This window comes from Apium graveolens, chromosome 3, assembly GCF_009905375.1.
Source record: "Apium graveolens cultivar Ventura chromosome 3, ASM990537v1, whole genome shotgun sequence".
NCBI classification, from domain to species: Eukaryota; Viridiplantae; Streptophyta; class Magnoliopsida; order Apiales; family Apiaceae; genus Apium; species Apium graveolens.
This window is the reverse complement of record NC_133649.1, coordinates 78,507,552-78,518,546: the sequence shown is the minus strand read 5'-3', so window position 1 is coordinate 78,518,546 and position 10,995 is coordinate 78,507,552.

Genomic DNA, 10,995 nt, shown 5'->3' with positions numbered 1-10,995 from the left:
GATTCTCGTGTGAAGCTAAAGAGAAGAGTAAAGGAAGTTACTCATGAACAATTTGAGTGGATAGCCAAGAGGTTGCAGAAACAAGGCAAGTTTAATGGATCAAGCACATAAGAACCTGTATCTCAAAGAGATGCATCAGCTACTACTACTGATTCAATCCCACAAGAACCTACACATCAAAGTAGTGTAGCAGACATTGTAGATATTGCACCTCTGGCTACCAAGTCAATCCAAGAATTGCATGATGCAACCATAGCCAAAATCACAAGTGAGGTCTCCAAGGTCAAAACTTTTTGAAAGACTGTTGAGTCTCATACTTTTAAGAAGATAGTTGGGTTGTAGCTTGGTCATGCACACGATTCAGACTCTGAATCTGAATCTGAGGAGAGGAGTGCACAAGAGCCTGGATTTAAATTAATATAGAAACTCCTATATCTCCAACCACACAAGAACCACTACCTCAAAGTGGAGTGCAGGCTTGACTTCTGATGCAATAATCTTGGCACTGGACAATGAAGAAAGGATACATCCTACTCAGAAATCAGCTGAAGTTCTTTCAGTTCCACCTTTGGATGCTATCCTAGAAGCTGATATTTCAGACACACAAGGTATAAACACTGACACTTCTTTATCATCATTTAATTTAAATACTAATACTGTTTTTCATCTTTTACTAGTTCAATAAATCCTGATAGTATGATCATGTCTAGTCCTTCTAAAAAGGGTACTCTTAGTCATGTGACCACATACATCTCTTCTCCGCCACCTCTTATTTCTGTATGTCAAAATTTTCTGAGCCTTTCATGTGAGAAAGAGAGAATTTTTTTAGAGAAAAACAGAATTGAAGAGAGGCAAGATCCTTACCTGGAAAAATGAGAGGTATATGAGAGTCAGGATTTAGAAAATTCTTGTGAGGAAACTCTGACTATTAAAAGTCATGAGATGAGTGGAGTGAGAAGTAGTGAGATTACTTTAAAAAATATAAATATTTAAGTGGTTCTTTGCTTCATTTTATAGGTGCTCAGAGTCCTAAATAAATAATTGCTGATCCACAGCCTGTATACCCTCAGTTATACTTTGATGCACCAAGTGCTGATAATTTCCCTGCAGGTCTAAGTACTGATACTTTCTTGCAGTTCACTCATATTTATCATCTATCCACTATTGCTATCCATGTTCCTGCTATTGTTCAAACTGAAGAACAGTCCACTCATTATGAAACCATAATTCCTGAATCACCACAACACTCTACTGGCACTGAGATTCTAGAGTTAAATACTGATGCTCCAGTTGATATGGTTACAATTCTAAAAGATATAGAGCTAAATGTGGATGGTATGGCAGTTTCTGAAGCAGCTGAACCATATATTGCTTTAAAACCTGACTCAATCTTAAATGATGATGCTGAAAATAAAATAGCACAGATAGTCAAGGAACCAGTTGATGATGATGAACCTGTTCATGGAAGTGAGCCTGATGATGGAAATGATATTGATGTCTCTGAAGGGTTTCAGGCACATAACGTAACGAAAACAGTAATTAAAAATGTAAAAAAACAGAACTTTTGAAACCTACCGCAGGATCCATGCGAAAAACATATATTTAATTCGTATATCAAATTATTTACCTTAAGAAGCTTTACCAATTGGTTGACTAATGGAGATCCAAAGCTTGTTCAATCATCACGCATCCCGCTCTCGCGATCTACGCTCTATCGGTATCCACACGAATACTTGAACTTAAGGATTGGATGTGTACTAGCACAAACTCGTTTCTTCTCGCTCTCTCCATCTTCTCCCTTGGTGGCTAGGGTTTTAGTAAATGTCTTGCTTACAAAATCAGCCACACAAGAGATATTATATAGAGAGTATAAAAACAAATTATAACTCTTAACTAATTAGGAGTTATTATTAATTCGAAATTTCTATTTGTATTATAATTAAGTCTCACTTAATTATTTAACAAATAAATTTGAAAATTAATATTAGTAAATTCGAATATCAATATTTATCTAATTAATTAAGTCATACTTAATTAATATTATAAATAATTCGAATTACTTTAATATAATTTAAATCCAATTTATATTAAATAATCCTTCAAGCATTCTTAGTGTGTGACCCTATAGGTTATTATTATGTTGGCAACAAATTTTAAATCTAATTTAAAATCGTAAACAATGAGTGGCATCTAGTAATACGTCATTGCTACCCAAGTAATAATAATTGAATCAGTGATTGATTAAACCTTTTATGAATAATGTACAATGTAATATAATCCCTTTAACCAAATATTATAGATTAAACTAGAGGCATGTAATGTGTCATCCTCATCATAGTTTAATCCATGTTTCCTTGATCAATGAGTAGACTATCATATCATATCAATATTTGAGCGTGGCCACGCATTTCATAGTCTATCTCACACAAGAGGCCAATAATATCACTCCTAAAATAGGAGGGTTAAATCTCGTCTAGATCATTCATATTTCTCATACGATTCATAATATACCCAATGTCCACTTTTATCATTACCCGGTCAAGGATAACTTTTAATGGAATCAATGTATATTAATTCTCGTATAGAAATATAATGACTTCAGATCTAAGGACCGTCATATCATTATCACTGTGAGAATTACTTATGACACAACAGACATGTAGAATCTCACACTGGGTCTGTCCAGCACCATGTACATATACATCTGCCTGTGTTTTTGACTTTAGTATCATTATACCTATGATCAATGAGATGTGATCATCAGTCAACAAAGACACCAGTCTTAATGCATTATTATTGTCTCTTAATAATAATACTCGACTAGGGACCTTTAGGAATATTGATACTATTCTCATAATCTCATTTTTATGTCACGTACTTAGAGATATAGAATTGCATATCATATTCCAAGGACATTTATTGATCTAACATTTATATGGCAGTAAATTAAGAATTAATAAATTATAAATAGAATAATCGATAGAACATAAACATTAATAATCCTAATATCTTAAATTAAAACATCATAGTGTTGTCTCTAGGGCACAAACACTAACAATCTCCCACTTGCACCAGAGCCAATCACCCATGTATCTAATACTCGTGGAACTAGTATGACCATCGTACTTCTGCTGCGACAAAGCCTTAGTCGGTGGGTCAGTAACACTATCATTACTATGCATTTTAAATTTATATCTCCTTGATCATTAATCTCATTAATAAGGTAATATCGCCTAAGGACATGCCTAAATAGTCTCCTTAGTTGTTTCAAAAAATATCAATATATTCGGCATCCTTTATAGAATCATCAATGTTCTTCCTGTGAACTATTCCGGCTAACATAACTTATATTTAGACAAAACACAAACCAGACATAGACACATAATCATCCTTGTCTATCCAGAAATTAGGTTAAGAAACTAGTATCAGTGTAACCCTTTACAACCGGTTCCTTATCTTCTCCATACACCAAAAATAAATCTTTAGTCCTCTTTAAGTACTTAAGAATATTCTTGAAAATTATCCAGTGACCCTCACCTGGATTAGACTGGTATCTGCTCGTCATGCTCAAAGCATACGAAACATCAGGATAAATACATATCATTGTACATATTATAGATCCAATTGCTAAAGCAGATGGAGCTTTCTCAAACAGCCCTTATCATCTAATGATTTAGGGGGCAATTATCTTTTGAGATCACTATCCCATGAGACATCGAAACATATCCTTTCTTTATCTCCTGCATCCTAAAATGATGCAATATTTTATCAATGTATGTACTCCGACTAGGTCGATTAATCTTTTCAATCTATCTCTATAGATCTTGATCCCAAATATATAGGTAGCATCGCCTAAGTCTTTCATCGAGAAACTATTTCTCAACCAAGTTTTAACAGCCTGTAGAGAACGTATGTCATTCCTTATCAATTATATGTCATCTACATATAATACTTGGAATGTCACATGGCTCCCACTAACTTTCTTGCAAACACATGTTTCATCTATATTTTAAATAAAGCCAAACTCTGTGACCGTTTCATCAAAATGAATATTCATTCTCATGGTGAATCCTACTAGATCTAAGAATAACATGTGTTTCTTGGACATGATTACTTTCAACATTTTGATGTACATCCTGATCATATTCCAACTCTGGTTCAATGTTATCATGTGGTTCTTGATCTTCATCGAGATGTATTATCCCCCCACTGATTTTCTTAGAAAATAGTTCTCCCTCAAGAAATACAGCGGCCCGAGCAACAAACACTTTGTTCTCGAAATGATTATAGAAACTATACAGAAGTCTCACTTGGGTATCCCACAAAATAGCATCTATCTAATTTTGGTCCAAGCTTGTCAGAGGCTAAACATTTTACAAACGCTTCACATCCCCAAATTTTCATAAATGACATGCTTTGACATTTATCACTCTATATCTCATACGGAGTATTTTGAACCGCTTTAGTAGGAACTTGGTTAAGTGTATATGCAGCCGTTTCTAGAGCATAACCCTAGAAACTAAATGGAAGATCCGCTTGACTCATCATCGGTCGCACTATGTCCAACAAGGTACGATTTCTCCTCTAAAAATCTCTATTCCATTGAGGTGTTCCAGAAAGAGTAAGTTATGATACACTATCACACTCCTTCAAGAAACTCTTGAAATTGAGGTTTAAGTATTCTCCTCCACGATCTGATCGTAAAACTTTTATACTTTTCCCTTATTTTCTTTTCTACTTCGGCCTTATATTCTTTGAACATTTCAAAAGAATCGGATTTGTTCTTCATAAGAACCACATATCCACATCTACTGAAATCATCAGTAAATGTTATGAAGTAGTATAAGCCCCCTTGCCATCATACGCATTCGACCACATACATCATTATGTATAAGTCATAATCGTTCGGTGGCCCTTTCACCTGATCAGGTAAAAGAAGCTTTAGTCATTTTGCCAATGAGACAAAGTTCGCATCTTCCGTATGATTCAAAATCAAACTTATCCAAGTATTCATCTATATGTTACTCAGAAATGCGTTTCTCATTAATATGGTTTAACGACAATGCTAGAGGTAATGTTTGATTTGAGTCAACTTAAAACATATAAATTGTTAACTAATTGTGCAATATTATAAGTCTTATCATTGAAATAGAATAAAAAACTATTGTTTATTTAATTAAAATGAAAACCTTTTTTGTCCTGACAAGAAATTGACTTAATGTATCCACTAAAGGCAGGCACGTAATAACAATTTATCAAGTTCTCAATCTCGCCTTATGGGCAACATTAGGTATAGAGTTCCTTCAACTAGAGCAACAACTTTTGCTCCAATTATAACCCTATACCTGAAGCTTGACCATTACTAGTCTTCTTCTTTAGATCTTCCAAATAAGCTCGACAATTTAACTTTCATTCATCCAGTTATTTTCACAGAAATGACAATCATCTCCTTTAGCTACACCACTATTAGACTTCAAAAGCCCTTTGGGATTGGACTTTGTTTTGGCACCGAATAAGATCAAATCTTTACCTTGCCTGTCCATTTTCCTTTCCCATTTGCATTCCATGTGTACATCATCAATATGGACGTAATTATTTTTATCTTCTTGGTCACTATTCGATTCTTGTTTTATTACTGCATTTACATTTTTCATTCTTTCTAAAGCTTCTATTATATTTTTATTTTCTATTTCCATTTCAGAATTTTCCTCATAACTACTGTTATATTCTTCTATTATATTCACCGTTTTTCCTAAATTATCTTGTTCCGATTCACTAGTGCTTGTATTATTATTTGTAGATACAGTACTAGAAACTTCACTTGTATCTTTTTTTTTGTCTTTTAACTTATTTAATTGCCTTTTCAATATTTCTATTTCTTTTTTATTTTCTTCTGTTTTTTCATTTAATTCCTTTTTTGTTTGTCTTAAATCTCTTTTTACCTCTTTTAGTTCCTTTTTAGTTTCTTTATATTTATTTTTATATTTTTTATATTTTTCTAACCATTCTTCATTAGTATTTAATCGTAGTTTTTTATTCTCCGTCCTTATTTCTTCTACTTCTTCCTTTTGTTGTTCTAATTTTGACTTTAAATATTCTATCACAGTTGTATCAATCTTAAACTCAGCTTTGTTTTCACTAGTTGTTTCCTTTTTAATAGTTCATACTTATATTTTTCTCTTTCTAAAATTTCTTTTCCATGATTCTTTAAAAATGTTATCACGTTATATTCTTTTTGTTCTTTAGTTTCCATTAGAACTTTCCTTTTTTACTAAGTTGTCCCAAATTATCTAATACCTTTCCTATTGGTTCAGATATATTAGGTTTCATTTACTTATATCTATCATCATTGGCTCATTAACTCTTCTCCATGCATTTATGGCTTTTAGTTCTGGCTTATTTGTAATTTCTTTTTCTGGTATAATTTTTGTTTTCCTTCTTCTAATTTTATTAACTTGTCTAGTATCATTTTTAAAGTAGGTATTTCAGAATTATTCCATAAGCTTGTTAATTCTTCTCTTATTATTTGTCTTAAATTTTCTTGATTATCTTGTTTTTCTACCAATCTCATTATTGCATTTAGTTTTTCCTTAACTATTATTTCTTCCATAATTTTTTTATAAATTCTGAGTCTGACATTTTATTATTTGTTGATTTGCTTCTTCCAACCATTTCCAACATCTATCCAATATTTACTAGTATTTTTACTCTGTTCTTCTAATTTCTTAATATCATTTTCTAACTTTGTTTGTCTTTCCTTATATTCTAAGTATTTTATTTGTGAATCTATTTCGCTTTCTAACATACTCTGTATTTTCTTTAACTTTTCTTTCTTATTCTTTAATTTTTCTTGTATATTCATAGTTTTTCTATAAATCTTTCTTTTCCTTGATCTACTAACTTATTCCATTATTATTAATTTTATAATTTATCATTTTTAAGAAATCGCTTCCTAATAATAATTCACTCGAACTATCATATTCTATTACTCCTATATTATATTGTATTCCAAGTCTAATATTTTAAACTTTAAATTAGTACATTTAGTAATAAATATTTCTCTATCATTTTATGCATATCTGTAAGTCTGAGGTTCTATCCATTTACAATTTTCTTCATTTACCTTGCTTATATGAATAAAACTTTTGGGAACCCCCGCGTAGCTAACCCAAGCTCTACATCCCAAACACTTCCCCAAACACAATCCACCTCAGGTGTCTCCCAAAAGGCACCTATTGTAAAAAAAAAGAAGTTAGCAAAGTCTGATGCTCGTCAAGAAAACCCACTGGACATTATGCTAAGCCTTATGGTCAGAGAGTTGTCTTGAAGTTTGCTCAGGACATTGGTGCCAATGCTATTGCTATTTATGGAAATTCTGATAAAGCACATAGTGGATCCAAGGTACAAGTTTCTCATTCTTCCAATATTTCAGAAACTGTCAAGAGAAAGCTTGTACTAGCTGAGTCAGAATCAGATGATGAGGACAATGCTCCCTTCTCATCCAAGTTCAAGAAATTAAATCCTAATTCTACTCAAGTTCCAGTTGTACTACCAACTGAAGAGGGCACAACAAACACCGATGTTGTAAATACTGATGATCAAAGCTCTAGGCCAAGGAAAATGAAGTTGGTCAAAACTTATCTAGCTCAACAAAAGCTGAAATTGAAACAAGAAATATCTGAGGAGGGACATGATACATACACTTCACCTCAAAAGCCAAGGAGTCATAAGGATGACATAATTACTGATGCACCTGTTACAATTTTTGATTCTCGTGTGAAGCTAAAGAGAAGAGTAAAGGAAGTTACTCATGAACAATTTGAGTGGATAGCCAAGAGGTTGCAGAAACAAGGCAAGTTTAATGGATCAAGCACATAAGAACCTGTATCTCAAAGAGATGCATCAGCTACTACTACTGATTCAATCCCACAAGAACCTACACATCAAAGTAGTGTAGCAGACATTGTAGATATTACACCTCTGGCTACCAAGTCAATCCAAGAATTGCATGATGCAACCATAGCCAAAATCACAAGTGAGGTCTCCAAGGTCAAAACTTTTTGAAAGACTGTTGAGTCTCATACTTTTAAGAAGATAGTTGGGTTGTAGCTTGGTCATGCACACGATTCAGACTCTGAATCTGAATCTGAGGAGAGGAGTGCACAAGAGCCTGGATTTAAATTAATATAGAAACTCCTATATCTCCAACCACACAAGAACCACTACCTCAAAGTGGAGTGCAGGCTTGACTTCTGATGCAATAATCTTGGCACTGGACAATGAAGAAAGGATACATCCTACTCAGAAATCAGCTGAAGTTCTTTCAGTTCCACCTTTGGATGCTATCCTAGAAGCTGATATTTCAGACACACAAGGTATAAACACTGACACTTCTTTATCATCATTTAATTTAAATACTAATACTATTTTTCATCTTTTACTAGTTCAATAAATCCTGATAGTATGATCATGTCTAGTCCTTCTAAAAAGGGTACTCTTAGTCATGTGACCACATACATCTCTTCTCCGCCACCTCTTATTTCTGTATGTCAAAATTTTCTGAGCCTTTCATGTGAGAAAGAGAGAATTTTTTAGAGAAAAACAGAATTGAAGAGAGGCAAGATCCTTACCTGGAAAAATGAGAGGTATATGAGAGTCAGGATTTAGAAAATTCTTGTGAGGAAACTCTGACTATTAAAAGTCATGAGATGAGTGGAGTGAGAAGTAGTGAGATTACTTTAAAAAATATAAATATTTAAGTGGTTCTTTGCTTCATTTTATAGGTGCTCAGAGTCCTAAATAAATAATTGCTGATCCACAGCCTGTATACCCTCAGTTATACTTTGATGCACCAAGTGCTGATAATTTCCCTGCAGGTCTAAGTACTGATACTTTCTTGCAGTTCACTCATATTTATCATCTATCCACTATTGCTATCCATGTTCCTGCTATTGTTCAAACTGAAGAACAGTCCACTCATTATGAAACCATAATTCCTGAATCACCACAACACTCTACTGGCACTGAGATTCTAGAGTTAAATGCTGATGCTCCAGTTGATATGGTTACAATTCTAAAAGATATAGAGCTAAATGTGGATGGTATGGCAGTTTCTGAAGCAGCTGAACCATATATTGCTTTAAAACCTGACTCAATCTTAAATGATGATGCTGAAAATAAAATAGCACAGATAGTCAAGGAACCAGTTGATGATGATGAACCTGTTCATGGAAGTGAGCCTGATGATGGAAATGATATTGATGTCTCTGAAGGGTTTCAGGCACATAACGTAACGAAAACAGTAATTAAAAATGTAAAAAAACAGAACTTTTGAAACCTACCGCAGGATCCATGCGAAAACATATATTTAATTCGTATATCAAATTATTTACCTTAAGAAGCTTTACCAATTGGTTGACTAATGGAGATCCAAAGCTTGTTCAATCATCACGCATCCCGCTCTCGCGATCTACGCTCTATCGGTATCCACACGAATACTTGAACTTAAGGATTGGATGTGTACTAGCACAAACTCGTTTCTTCTCGCTCTCTCCATCTTCTCCCTTGGTGGCTAGGGTTTTAGTAAATGTCTTGCTTACAAAATCAGCCACACAAGAGATATTATATAGAGAGTATAAAAACAAATTATAACTCTTAACTAATTAGGAGTTATTATTAATTCGAAATTTCTATTTGTATTATAATTAAGTCTCACTTAATTATTTAACAAATAAATTTGAAAATTAATATTAGTAAATTCGAATATCAATATTTATCTAATTAATTAAGTCATACTTAATTAATATTATAAATAATTCGAATTACTTTAATATAATTTAAATCCAATTTATATTAAATAATCCTTCAAGCATTCTTAGTGTGTGACCCTATAGGTTATTATTATGTTGGCAACAAATTTTAAATCTAATTTAAAATCGTAAACAATGAGTGGCATCTAGTAATACGTCATTGCTACCCAAGTAATAATAATTGAATCAGTGATTGATTAAACCTTTTATGAATAATGTACAATGTAATATAATCCCTTTAACCAAATATTATAGATTAAACTAGAGGCATGTAATGTGTCATCCTCATCATAGTTTAATCCATGTTTCCTTGATCAATGAGTAGACTATCATATCATATCAATATTTGAGCGTGGCCACGCATTTCATAGTCTATCTCACACAAGAGGCCAATAATATCACTCCTAAAATAGGAGGGTTAAATCTCGTCTAGATCATTCATATTTCTCATACGATTCATAATATACCCAATGTCCACTTTTATCATTACCCGGTCAAGGATAACTTTTAATGGAATCAATGTATATTAATTCTCGTATAGAAATATAATGACTTCAGATCTAAGGACCGTCATATCATTATCACTGTGAGAATTACTTATGACACAACAGACATGTAGAATCTCACACTGGGTCTGTCCAGCACCATGTACATATACATCTGCCTGTGTTTTGACTTTAGTATCATTATACCTATGATCAATGAGATGTGATCATCAGTCAACAAAGACACCAGTCTTAATGCATTATTATTGTCTCTTAATAATAATACTCGACTAGGGACCTTTAGGAATATTGATACTATTCTCATAATCTCATTTTTATGTCACGTACTTAGAGATATAGAATTGCATATCATATTCCAAGGACATTTATTGATCTAACATTTATATGGCAGTAAATTAAGAATTAATAAATTATAAATAGAATAATCGATAGAACATAAACATTAATAATCCTAATATCTTAAATTAAAACATCATAGTGTTGTCTCTAGGGCACAAACACTAACAATCTCCCACTTGCACCAGAGCCAATCACCCATGTATCTAATACTCGTGGAACTAGTATGACCATCGTACTTCTGCTGCGACAAAGCCTTAGTCGGTGGGTCAGTAACACTATCATTACTATGCATTTTAAATTTATATCTCCTTGATCATTAATCTCATTAATAAGGTAATATC